Genomic DNA, 12,663 nt, shown 5'->3' with positions numbered 1-12,663 from the left:
AATGATCAAAATGGGATTAGAATAGTTAGGTGGTTATTTTTAACTGGCACAGGCTTGAGGGAATGAAAATCCTTTTTCTGTGCTTTCGCCCTCTGTGACTCTATAACTCCAAAAGGTGAAAGATGTAAGATTCCCACTGTTATGTTTATAAAATAAGTGCCATCAGGTTAAACCTTTTTTTAAAATCCTGTCATGCAATTTGATTTAACGGTGTAGTGATTCTGTAATAGCAAACACTGAAGTATTTCAAGTCTTGAATCAAAGTGCATAAAAAATCTCATTTAATGTGTAAAATATTTCATACGTCTGAAAGGAGTAAATTCGCAAACATTCACTTTAGACCAGTTTATTGAAAACTATTTAATGTTGGATTATTCCTTGATTAACATAGGAAAATGTGTATGCTGAAACCTAGAGAGAATTGTAAATCTGAACATTTACATGAAGGATTGTTTTTTTTTTCCCCTGTTGCTTTTTTTATGACAAGCTATTCTGATTTAGGAAAGAACATGAAAAGTTTTCTTTCTGTTACTTGCTTTCTAACTAATATCGTATACCAGGCCTTTAATAATAAAATAACCTCTTTCAATTTTAAAACTCTAAAATTACAAAATACATTGTGTGCATTTTTCATTAGTAGAAGAAATATATCTTGAAGCCTTCTATTTAAAATCTATACATTACTTTCTTAGGTTTTAGTTATTTAAAAGTAAAACAAAACTTTTATCTGCTTGCAAATAAGAATATACAAACATAAGCCTGATGAGTAATGTTGAAGTCTTCAAATGACAGTCAAACCAGGGCTAATAATGGTGACTTATAAAAATACAAAACTTAAAAATGTAACTAAAGTGCTTTACGTGTCAATAGCTGTGCATTCTTTCTGAATCCAAGTTCCATTACACTTATAAAGCCTGCAGATCCCATTTAAAATAACAAATGCATTTCATAATATTGTGACAAATTGATGCATTGTTTTTAAATCCACAGTATAGTCAATGTCTGTCAAGTCCTGCATGAATTGTTCTCCTTTATTGTCCAATGTTTCACGTACTATATAAAATCTGCTATATAATGTGGGGGAGGGAGATAACATTTGTTCTATTGTCCACTGTGCAGCTTTGAGGCTTCATTTCATTTTATAAGATTGGAAAGGAGATGAAGGACAATTTAATTTTTTTTATATAGATTCCACCCATGGGAATTGAAGAGAAGTGCAAATCATATTCTTTAGTTGGTAAAGCCCAGCAAGATTCTGCATTTTTGTTGCAGATCTCAAGAGGCCATCTGTGCAAGTAACTCCACACATCATTACCCTGAATGAAAGTGACAGTGCAAATATTAGAAGAGCACTGAAATGCAGACTTTGAACATCGGCAATAGCTTTATGTCCTGGAATTATCACCTGAAATGATGACAAAGGAGGGAATGCCACAATCACCATGAGCATTTGATGCTTTCATTTGCTATGGCTTAAAGAATGAGCACAAGACAGGAGATGTTACTTGTTGCTGTGAACAGTAAAAAGCTTCTGTCACTTCTCAATGGTTCTCAACATGTAGAATTAATTTCACTGCCATGTAAACATATCCTTGGTTTCACGTGGCACAAGAAATTTATCAACTTCCCCTTGTAGGATTTCATTTAGTTTCTCAAGCGTGTTAATGATTTTATTTTACTTCTTTTTTTATGGAGTGATTGAGAACGCTGGATTAGTTTTATGACAAATTGCAAGATTAGAGCTTTTGCAACTGATTGTATGAAGGCTGATCTTCTTAAGCATTGCTTCACGTAAATACTTAATGAGTGAAGAGAAACAGGGAGAAAACAAAAGTCAGAAATTTACTTCAGGTTTTCACTGTGATTTGGAAGCAAATTGAACTGTGGACTGGAACAATTGCTCAGGTTGAATTTTTGTCTGAATAGAGACTGCTGAAAAATATCCGGTCCAGATCTCACTGACGTTAATGATGCTGTGAATCCATAGGGTCAACTCCTTTGTTTGACTTGTCGGTCAGGAGCCTTATCTGCTGAAGTCACAGTGCAGCACTGACCAATCCAAAAATAGCTGATGTATCTTCGAAATGTGAATTTTACCTTCCAGTCTTAAGGAGCTGCAGGGAGAAAAGAAATAAGGTGAAATTCTGCTATGGTGGTGAATTACTTACTGCATTAAAAGAGTGACAAGATTTGTTTTAACTGAACAAAAATACTTATGAATTCACTTCTCAAATTTGTGTATAACTTTGCCATCAACAACATTTAGAAAAAGTCAATTTTTGGCAACATTTTTACATTTATCAAGATGACGGATATTATCTCTGAGTGTGATTTCTTTTTTAAATCAGAGTATGGAGTCAGCATCAAACATTTGTCTTTCAAGAAAAAAAAAGTTAGCTGAAAAGATAAACTCTATAATTCTGCTTGCTTCCCTGCTTAAAAGAGCAGGCATTACTACTTGTATCATAATAGAAGTAGGAGTCAGAAGTAAGACATGAGAGCAGAAGTAGGCCATTCAGCCCATCAAGTCTGAGTTCATAGCTGCTCTGATAATCTTCAACTCCACTTTCCTACCCATTCCCTTACTGATTAAAATCTGTCTATCTCAGGCTTGATAATACCTTACTACCCAACGCAACACTCATCAGGAGTAAAGAATTCCACAGATTCCCCTTTAAGAGAAGAAATTCCTTCACATCTCTGTCTCAAATTGGTGATCACTTACTCTGATGTTCTGTCCGCTGGTTCTAGCCTCCCCACTAGGGATAACAACCTCTTCACACCTACACTGATAAGTCCCTTAAAAACTTCTAATGTTTTAATAGGGTCACCTCCAAAGAGTACAGTGCCATCCTATTTAACCTCTCCTCTTAAGAAAACCCTTCCTTATCTAAAATCAACTAAGTTATGCTTTGCTGGATTGTCTCCAATATCAGTAAATCACTCCTTAGGTAAGGAAACCAAACCATCTGATGAAGGAGCAGCACTCTGAAAGCTAGTGCTTCCAAATAAACCTGTTCGATTATAACCTGATGTTGTGTGATTTTTATCTCTGTCCATCCCACTCCAACACCAGCATCTCTAAATTAGTGGTCTGACTAATGCCTTGTTAAAGCAGGACTTGCTTCTTTTGAACTCCAATCATTTTGGTGTAAAGGCCAATATTCCATTTGCCTTCCTTATTCCCTGCTGAACAAGGATGTTAGCTTGTTGTGATTCATGAACAAGGACTCCCAAATCCTTTTGTATTGGATCTTTCTGTAGTCTCTCTCCAGTTAAATAATTTTGCCTTTTTTAACCATTGTTTTCCCCTTTGACGCAACCTACTGCTTTTTTTATATACTTGCACACTTTGCCCCTTCCTGTCACATTCATGTTATTGTTATCTAAATTGCTGCCCTGCCATATTCTTTTGGTTTTGGAACCCTATATTTTCCCTGTCCTGAACACTCCCTCTCTCCACAGCCCTGATTTGCTTCACTAGAACACTTGTCCCAATATGGTTTAAGAGAGGCTTGGCCCCCACAATAAATGCCTTCTACCCCAATTCTGATACCAGTCCCCCATGAAATGAAATCAACTCCCTCATACCAATCTTTGAGCCATACATCTAACTTATTGACTTGCATCTGATATTTGTTTCCTTGTGTCTCAGAGGTAAGCTGAAGCTTATTACCTTGGAGGTCTTGTTTTTTTAATTTACTTCCTAACCTATTGATTTTTCACCAGAACCTCTTTTCTGGTCCTATCAATGTTGTTGGTATCAATGTATATGGCAATAATTGCATCCCTCCCACCGTGAAGTTACTTCTCCGTGAGGCACAAGGCAGGCCATACAGCATTTGGGCCTGATCTTCACAGCTGTAGAGAACAGTATCTATGCTTTTAATGATACTGTCCCTTACTTCTTTCCTCCTCACCACCAACATGGTCAGTTTGCTGATCTTCCCTGCAGTCCTACTTCTCATCCAAACAAATTGCAAGAACTTCAGAACAGTTGGACAATTGTAAGGAATGAGGCTCCTCAAGAGTCTTGTGTTCCATGACCTCAATCATCTGCAGTGGCAACTTCCTGAAACTTGATCTTTGATCAAGGACAATGACATAATCTAAGGATGTGAGTGCCTCCTGAACAGAACTGTCTGGGTAACTTCTCTCCTTGATGTGGTGCAATATTTGCAGCTCACACTCCAGTTTCTCAATTTGGATCCAAAGTTGCTTCAGCTGCAAATTCTTTACACAGATCAGTTCACTTTGGACTGCTTTGGTATTGAGCAACTCCCACATATTGCAGCTTAAACACACCTCTCATACTGTCATCTTTTATTTAAATCATTAATCACTCCTGCATCCTCACTCTTTACACATGCAAAACCTCCCCACTTCACACTTTTAACCACCACCATCACCACTATATCCAAAATATTATGCTTGAGAGAAATTAAAGAGATGTAAACAAAAATTAAAAATCTTACTTTGACATTATCTACTACAAATAGTCACCTAATCAGCTGCTTTTTTTTTTAGCCAAAAGGAACTAAACCTGAACGGCTGAGAGACACAACATTTGTAATTTACACATAATTGATAAGCTGCACTAAGTTGGCTATTTTTCTACGCTCCCAGCACAAATTATTTCTCTGAGTCAGCTAATAAAGATCCACTTTCAGCAGATTCTTAGTTAGGCTGCTCTTTCAATTTAACACTTAAAAAGAAGCCCACTGAAAGCTAGCAACTGCAGAACTAAATGGCAGATTTCACTTTAATGCTAATGGCAAACACATATAAGCTAAATTAGTTTGTCATTAGCATTAAAGTGAAATCTGCTGTTTAGTTTCTGTAGTTGCTAGCTAAATTGGTTTTTACAAATTAAAAAGTTAGAAACTTTCTTACCCAATAAGTGTATGTATTCAGTCCAAGGTCAATCTGAACTTGAATTTTGGCAATTCCATTTCCTATCTTGCACAGTTTGCATCTCTCAGAAAAAGTATTTTATAATGAAGAATTTCTGTTCATCTTATACTGTGGAATAACTACTGGGACACAGGTCTTCTGATGGAAATAGCAACTAACATTCAGACTTTCATTGCTAAGGGATTTGGGATGCAGAGAATCCCCTAACCCATGTACATGTAGTAGTTAACTCAGAAACTTCAAATCTCTCATGGATAGTGTCACGCAGCCTGGAAGCCTAACCTCACCATTGAAGAGTTACTCTATAAATTCAGTAATTGCAAGAGAGATGCTGCAACAATTATGGGCAACTTTAATCTTCACATTAATCAGACAAATCAAATTGGCAAAGATAGCCAGGAGAATCAATTCATAGTGTACATGTGAAACAATGTTTTTTTAGGAAAATACTTACTCGAGAAGCCACCAAGGGAGAGGTTATTTTAGACCTGGTAATATGTAATTATTTAGGATTAAAGATCTCATAGCAAAGGGTCATGGAATTTCACACTGAGTGTGAAAACTGTGGGTCCAAAACTATTGTATTAAATAAAGCCATTTAAAAGGACATGAATTCAGAATTAGTTAAAGCAGACTGGGCAAATAGGCTAAAAGGGAAGATGATAGACAAGCAGTGGCAGACATTTGAGAAGCAATTTCATAACTCTCAACAAAAATATATTCCACTGAGGAAGCAAGACTCTACCATGAGGATGCATCATCCATGACTAAGTAAGGATGCTGCTGGGGATATTAAATTTAAAGAAAAGTTATTCAATGCAGTGAACATTAATGGTAAGATTGAATATTAAGAATATGTTCAAATCTAGCAAAGGATAATTTAAAAATTATGAAGACAGAAAATTTGGTGTATGAAAGTAAACTAGCAATAAGTACAAAGTGAGCAAAGGAGTAGTGGAGGGTACAAGAAGAGGAGGGAAAGATGAACTCTATTGCAGTAAAATCTTTCATTATATTCAGTGTTCCAAGCTGGTGCCACAGCATGATGACACTTTGCATTTTGCATGTTAAAAAACACATTTTGCAGTATTTTTACATACTTGTGACAAAGTCTAAATTTAAATAGTCAGGGGTTCTATAAGAATAATAATAGTACGAAATGTAGCTGAAGTGAATATTGTCCATTAAATTGTAAAGGTAAATTTAAGTGGGAAATGGGGAAATGTCAGAGGCTTGAATAAGTGTTTTGTATTCATTTTTAGAGGAGTAAAAGACTCAAAACACATCTCATAATTAGCAGAAAATCGTGAGGCATTTCAGTAGAGAAAAGCTAATGGGAATACAATTGGGACTTGAGGCTGACAAGCCCCCTGGATCTGATGGCCTAATACTATAATCTGAAAAGAAGTAGCTGCCGAGAATCTGGATGTTGTTTGCAATGTGCCAAAATAACCTGGATGCTGGAAGCTGAGAAACAGCATGTGGATCTTGGGCCTTGGGTTCAGAGTCTCACTGTCTGCACCAGTGTTACAACATGGAGTAAACCTCTCTGTTAATTTAAACCAGTCACACAGATAAACTCATGTTATAATCTGTTAAAATTCGAGAGGCTAAGAACTATCCCAGAGGTCACTATTTAAAGTAAACATTAACAAATTATTCTTTAAGTCCAACAAGAATATTAAAACCAGCAAGTGTTTACAATTCCTTTCTCTTAAACCTATCTTTATCTCCCACTCGACAATACTGGTCAGGTAAAAAGTTCCAAATAAGATTAAAACAAAAATCACTTTTCAAAAACCAGTCAACTCTGTTAATTTTCCTCTTTAGATTTTCTCTAGGTCAGTTTCAATGTTCTGCTTGCAAGTTTGTTATAGACAGGTATCTTTCAGAGATCTCTTAAACTAGCAGTATATATTTGTGCATGTCCTTGGGTTCTTCTTCTAACTGTTCAAAATATCCAGGTTTATGCCCCAAAACATCAAATCATTTTATTGGTTTTAATATGATCAAAATACTAAATTCAAATTTGATTGAGTTTTGGTAACTTGGGACATAATTTAAACTGATTGGGCGAATTTGAATTTGTTTTTGTTTCATGGCAACTCATCTATCGTTATTTGTTTCCCAAGTGTAATATTCTTACTTTGTTCAGGACTCTCTGTGCTTTGTCAGTCCTTGCTAGTTTTTCAACTCTCTTCAAGGACACCTCAACACCTTCATAACACCTCTCCCCTTAAGACCAAATGCACCATCCTAGTGAAAAGATGCCTTGATTTATTTTTCTATATTCCTTAACTACATTATCATGTCATACATACAACTTTAATGTAACTTCATATTAACCTCTTCCCACATAATATAATATAATATTGAATAGTTACCAATCTTATCTATGCTTTATCAGCTAAATCCGCAATAATGCACCTGCGATTACATGCTTACAACCCACAACATGTACGATACGTACATTAAAAGTCTGTAACATAAGACTCCACTGAAATAGTCTCATATTCTTGTATTTTAAGCATTTAAAGAATGTAAGAGGATTGTGATCCATGTACACAACTGTCTCCAACACATTGTTTGTTACATACACATTAAAATGTTGTAAGGCCAGTATCAAACTCAATAGTTCCTTTTTTTTATCATGGAATATTTCCTCTGAAGGTTGTTGAGTTTCTTTGAAAAGAAGCCAATTGACAGTTCAATCCCATCATCATCTTCCTGCGACAGTACAGCTTCAACTCCAATGTCACTAGCATCAATGGCAACTTTGAGAAGTTTCGAAATGTTTGGTGTAGCTAAAACTGGTACAGCGATTAATACTTCTTTCAAATAGTCGAATGCCTCCTGGCATTGTCCTGTCCACCAAAACTTTGTGTTCTTCTTCATCAAATCGGTTAATGGTGTCATTACACTGCTGAAGTTTGGAACAAAGTTCCAAGAGGTTCAGCTGAGTCCCAAGAATCAAAGCACCTCTTTCTTGAAGGTTGGTCATGGAAATTCCTCAATAGCTTTCATCTTTGTGTTCCATGGGGGTCAACCATCCATGACTGATGCTATGTCCCAAGAATGCCTCATCAGCTTTTGCGAATTCAGTTTTGTTTAAATTTACAACCAGTTTTGCTTCTTGTAGTCATTCAAAGAGCTCTGCCAACTCTACCATGTGATTTTTCCAGGGCTTATTAAAGATCACTACATGGCCCAAATAGACTGCACAGTTTGTTAACTCAGCCACAACTCTGTTCATGAGTCTTTGGAATGTGCCAGGTGCGTTCTTCATTCCAAGGGCATCACTTTAAATTGATATCGTCCATTTGGAGTTACAAATGCATAAATTTCTTTCATTGTCTCTGATAAAGGTACCTGCCAGTAACCACACAGTAAGTCCACCTTGATGATGTAACTGGCTTGCCCTTCTCCTCTGTTCTTTCTAAGTAAGCTTTACCCACAGAGGAGAATTCTTTAGTGAGATCAGGTACTAACTCCATACCCAGCCTCTGCCTAGGCTATGCATTTCCTGCAGCTTTTTGGCTCTTCTTGGGGTATACTTTACTACTTTCACTAATGCCACTGGCTTAGCTTCTTTGACAACTTTTCCTACAGTGCCTTTCTTTAACAACCAGCACTGTGACTTTATGTGTCCCACTTTACCACAACGGAAACACCTGAGACCTTTCACCTCCTTTCCACCCACTCAGGCTTCTTTTTATCCTGTGTTAAAGTCTTACCAGTGCTCTATATTCTTTCTTTTATTGTGTAGGATCTCTCCTTCTCCCAACTTCTAACCCAAACAATATGAAATTCTGGACAGAAGCTCTACAAATATGTATTCAACCTTTAATTCTGCTGCTCTTCTCACTTACTGAACATTCTGTTCCTCCATGTGAATTCTTGCCATCTCTGGAAATGAGTTTTTAAACTCTTCCAGCAGAATAATCTCTCTTAGTGCCTCATAGGTCCTATCTATCTTGAAAGTCCTCACCCATCTATCAAATGACTATGTTTAATTCTTTTGAACTCCACTTAAGTCTGACCTAATTCCTTCCTTATGTTTCTGAACTGCTGTCTATACGCTTCTGGTACCAATTCATACGCTCTTAAAATACTGTGTTTGACCTCTTCATAATCTCTTGATCTCTCATCTGATATTACAGCAAATACCTCACTAGCTCTGCCTAGCAGTTTAGTCTGAACTAGCATTTCCCATAAATCCTCGGACCACCCCATCTGCCGAGCCAAATGAAATAAAGAAGGCTTCAACATCTTTCTCATCAAAACGTGGCAGACTTTTTACATATTTACATATGTTACTACAGGACAATGCAGGAGGCATTAGACTATTTGAAAGAAATATTAATGTTACTACCTTCTCTTTTAATCTCCATCCTATTAACTTGACTTTGATGACTAAATCTCAACTTCTCAAATCCAAATTCTCTCCCTTTTTGCTCAGCTAAGAACTGTTTCTCTCTTTCCTCTCTCTCTTTTTCTCCCCCTTTCTTTTCTCTATCGCTCAGCTAAGAACATTCTCTCTCTTTTCTTCTCTCTCTCTCTTCTTCCTCTTTCTCTCTCCCTTTATCTTCTGATTCCATTTTCCACAATTGTAATTTAAGTTTTTCTAACTCTACAACACTTCCCTGTTTGAGTAGCTCCCTTACAATTTCAGCTTTACTTTTGTCCTTGGTTAAACCTAAATCTAACTTCTTTGGTAATTCTAAAAGTAGGGCCTTTTTCTTTCCTACTAAACTTTCTTGGCAAATTTAAGAATCAACTTCAAACCCCAGAGCGTCTTTAGCAATTTTAAGAGCCATTACTCTCACTTTTAATTTAACCCATCACAAGTCACCAGAATTAAACAAATTGTCTCACCTACATTTTATTTAAAGATCTAGGACAGTAACCTGCAAATGTTTAAATCTACTGGATGTTTTCGTACCCCAAATCTATTCAAATCTGACCAAATCTCAGACTGGATCTGTCTAAATCTGTTCAAATCATGGACAAAAGCTCCCACACTGTTATGGCACAAGGTAAACCCCTCTGCTAATTTAAACCAGCCACACAGAAAAAAGTTCACCTCACACCATAATCTATTAAAATTCGAGAGGCAAAGAACTATCCCAGAGGTCACTATTTAACGTAAACATTCACAACCTTATTTCTTTAAGTCCAACAGAGAATATTAAAACCAACAGCTATTTACAACTCATTTCTCTTAAACCTATCTTTTACCTCCCACTCTGCAGTATTGGTCCGATAAAAGAATCCTAATTAAGATTTACAAAAAAAAAATCACTTTTCAAAAACTAATTAGCTTTGTCGATTTTCCTCTTTAGATTTTCTCTAGGTCAGTTTCAATGTTCTGCTGTGCAAACTTCTTATACGCAGGTCGCTTTCAGATAGCTCTTCAACTGGCAGCGTATATTTGTGTATGTCCTTGACAGTTCTTCATTTAACTATACAAATGTCCCTTATACCCCAAAACAGGGGATCGTTTCATTTGGTTTTAATATTATCAAAATACTAAATTCAAATTTGATTGGATTTTGGTATCTTGGGGCATAATTTAAAATGATTGGCTGAATTTGTTTTTGTTTCATGGCAATACAGCTATTTGTTTTCCAAGTGTTACATTCTTACTTTTTTCAGGATATTCTGTGCTTTGTCAGTCCTTGTTAGTTTTTCAACTCTTTTAAAGGTATAGTACGCTTCTACACCTTCATAACATCAAACAGTGATACTCTGGATCTAGTCAATCTGCCTGAGCGTCAGACACTATATTAGGCCATATGTGAACAAGGCTAGAATTATGGTCCGAGCTGAAAGACTGAATGGGCGGCTAAAAATTGTACTTTCCAAAGGGATTTCTGCAAAGAAACCTGGAGAATTTTCTTGCCATATCTTGGCAACTTACCTCATTAACTACCAAGCCTGTCCCTATACCATCCTTCACATCTGATTCCAGCTCCATCTTCCCATGTGTTGGTCCCAGAACGAGTCACCATTTATCGGACATTCCAAAACTCAGTGGCATCCCTTGTGCCGGCACCACCATTAGTCCTTTAGTCCAGGGCTGCCGTGCATAGTCCCTGACATTTGCCCCAGAATTAGAAGACAGGGGGATATTGGTGGTCTGCTTTGCAGGCAAGGACCTCGAATGCACAGACGTAACTTCTCTTACCTCCAGGGCTGGCAGCAGAGTCCACAACACTAGATGATGTAAGTTTGATTTAACATTGTCACACAGAGTCAGGATGCTCTCCACAATAAGTGCTAAGGAGCTGAGTGCAGGAAGCCTACTACCTGTCTTAAATCTTATTTTCCTCTGAGAGTTAGAGAGAGGCAGCTACTCAGTGAGATGAAAGTGAGTGGCACATCTGCTATGTTTGGTATACAGATGAGGTATTCTGAACAAGGGACTAGGACATGCTGGTTAGTGGTGCTGTGTTCACAGCCAGAACCCTTCCCCTCAGAGATATGGACAGCTCAGCAGGAAGAGGGTCAATGGTATTTTGCACTCAACCATTGTAGTGTACTAACTCTTTGTAACACCTCACACACTCTCTGCAAACAGACGCCCTCCCATCAAGGATCTACCATTTGACTATTGACTGTAACATCTCCTTTCACTCACTTATTGTGATCCCATGACACCACTAACCAGCATGTCCTGGTCCCTTGTTCAGAATACCTCACCTTGTAAACCAAACATAGCAGATGTGCCACTCACTTTCATCTCACTGAGTATCTGCCTCTAACTCTCAGAGGAAATTAAGATTTAAGACAGGTAGTAGGCTGCCTGCACTCAGCTCCTTAGCACTTATTGTGGAGAGCATCCTGACTCTGTCTGCCCTGAATTGCTGGCTGACTGTCCATATCCAAGTCCACGGACTGGTGTCAGTCACTGCCCATGACTTACTACATCAGGTCCCCACAACTGAGTGTGCTGACAGCTACGACAACCCACCAGCTTTGTGTCTGCACAAAACAGCACACACTGCATGGGATTGGTATCTCTGACTGACAGTACAAAGCACAAACAGGTAAGGCAACTCAAACTAGGCACACTGTGAGCATCCAGGTAGACTCAAGGTACCTGTTCATGAACAGTATCCTTGTACAACATTACAAACATAGTCGTTGGTTCAGCCTGAGTTGCAATGTGAAAGTGTCCTGCAAGTGGATCAGAGATGTTCTGTGAGAGTTCCTAGAGCCTCACACATATTTAATGCTAATGTCTGTGGACATGGGCTGTGTGTGGTGGTTTCCCAAGCAGCATGCGCTGACATGTTGATGCCTGATGTCCATCATGGAAGCCCTTTGAAGCAAACAGTGAACTAAATTCACCAGGTATTTGCTCTGATTTCCAAGTTGGATTTTCTCAACCAACTTACTTGGTCCATTTGGTAAGCCAGGTTTGGGCCATTTTGACATGCACAAAACTCCCTTAATTGGTAACTTGCTTGCTACCGAAAGAAAAATTCACCAGGCTGCTTGCCAAAAGCACAAAAGATGCAGCAAGATGCTCCTAACATTAATGTAGGCCGCGCCACATTTCTCATCTGATTCTCACAAGGCTCACAATAACCCATGTTGCTCAGAACCTTACTCTGCCAATTTGAAGGAAAGAACATAGAATGCCGCAAATACTTGACAATCTCTAGCCACCCGACACCTGGAGGAAGAACGCCTCATCTTTCACCTTGGAACCCTCCAACCACAAGGGACAAATGTGGATTTCAC

The 12,663-nt window shown here is 37.8% G+C and overlaps 1 protein-coding gene across 1 annotated transcript in view; it reads right to left on the bottom strand.

Annotated features, from left to right (window-relative positions):
- Positions 1 to 759: 759 nt before the first annotated feature.
- Positions 760 to 12,663, bottom strand: part of prr16 (proline rich 16) — a 243,051-nt gene continuing 231,147 nt past the window's right edge. Inside the window, exon 3 of the mRNA XM_060844684.1 lies at positions 760 to 2,114. The gene's annotated coding sequence lies outside the window, so the exon portion shown is untranslated. The remainder of the gene's footprint in view (positions 2,115 to 12,663) is intronic.

The sequence above is a fragment of the Hemiscyllium ocellatum genome, chromosome 2 (assembly GCF_020745735.1).
Source record: "Hemiscyllium ocellatum isolate sHemOce1 chromosome 2, sHemOce1.pat.X.cur, whole genome shotgun sequence".
In the NCBI taxonomy this organism is placed as follows: Eukaryota; Metazoa; Chordata; class Chondrichthyes; order Orectolobiformes; family Hemiscylliidae; genus Hemiscyllium; species Hemiscyllium ocellatum.
The sequence above is the reverse complement of the archived record's forward strand: the minus strand, read 5'-3'. Positions and strand labels throughout refer to the sequence as shown.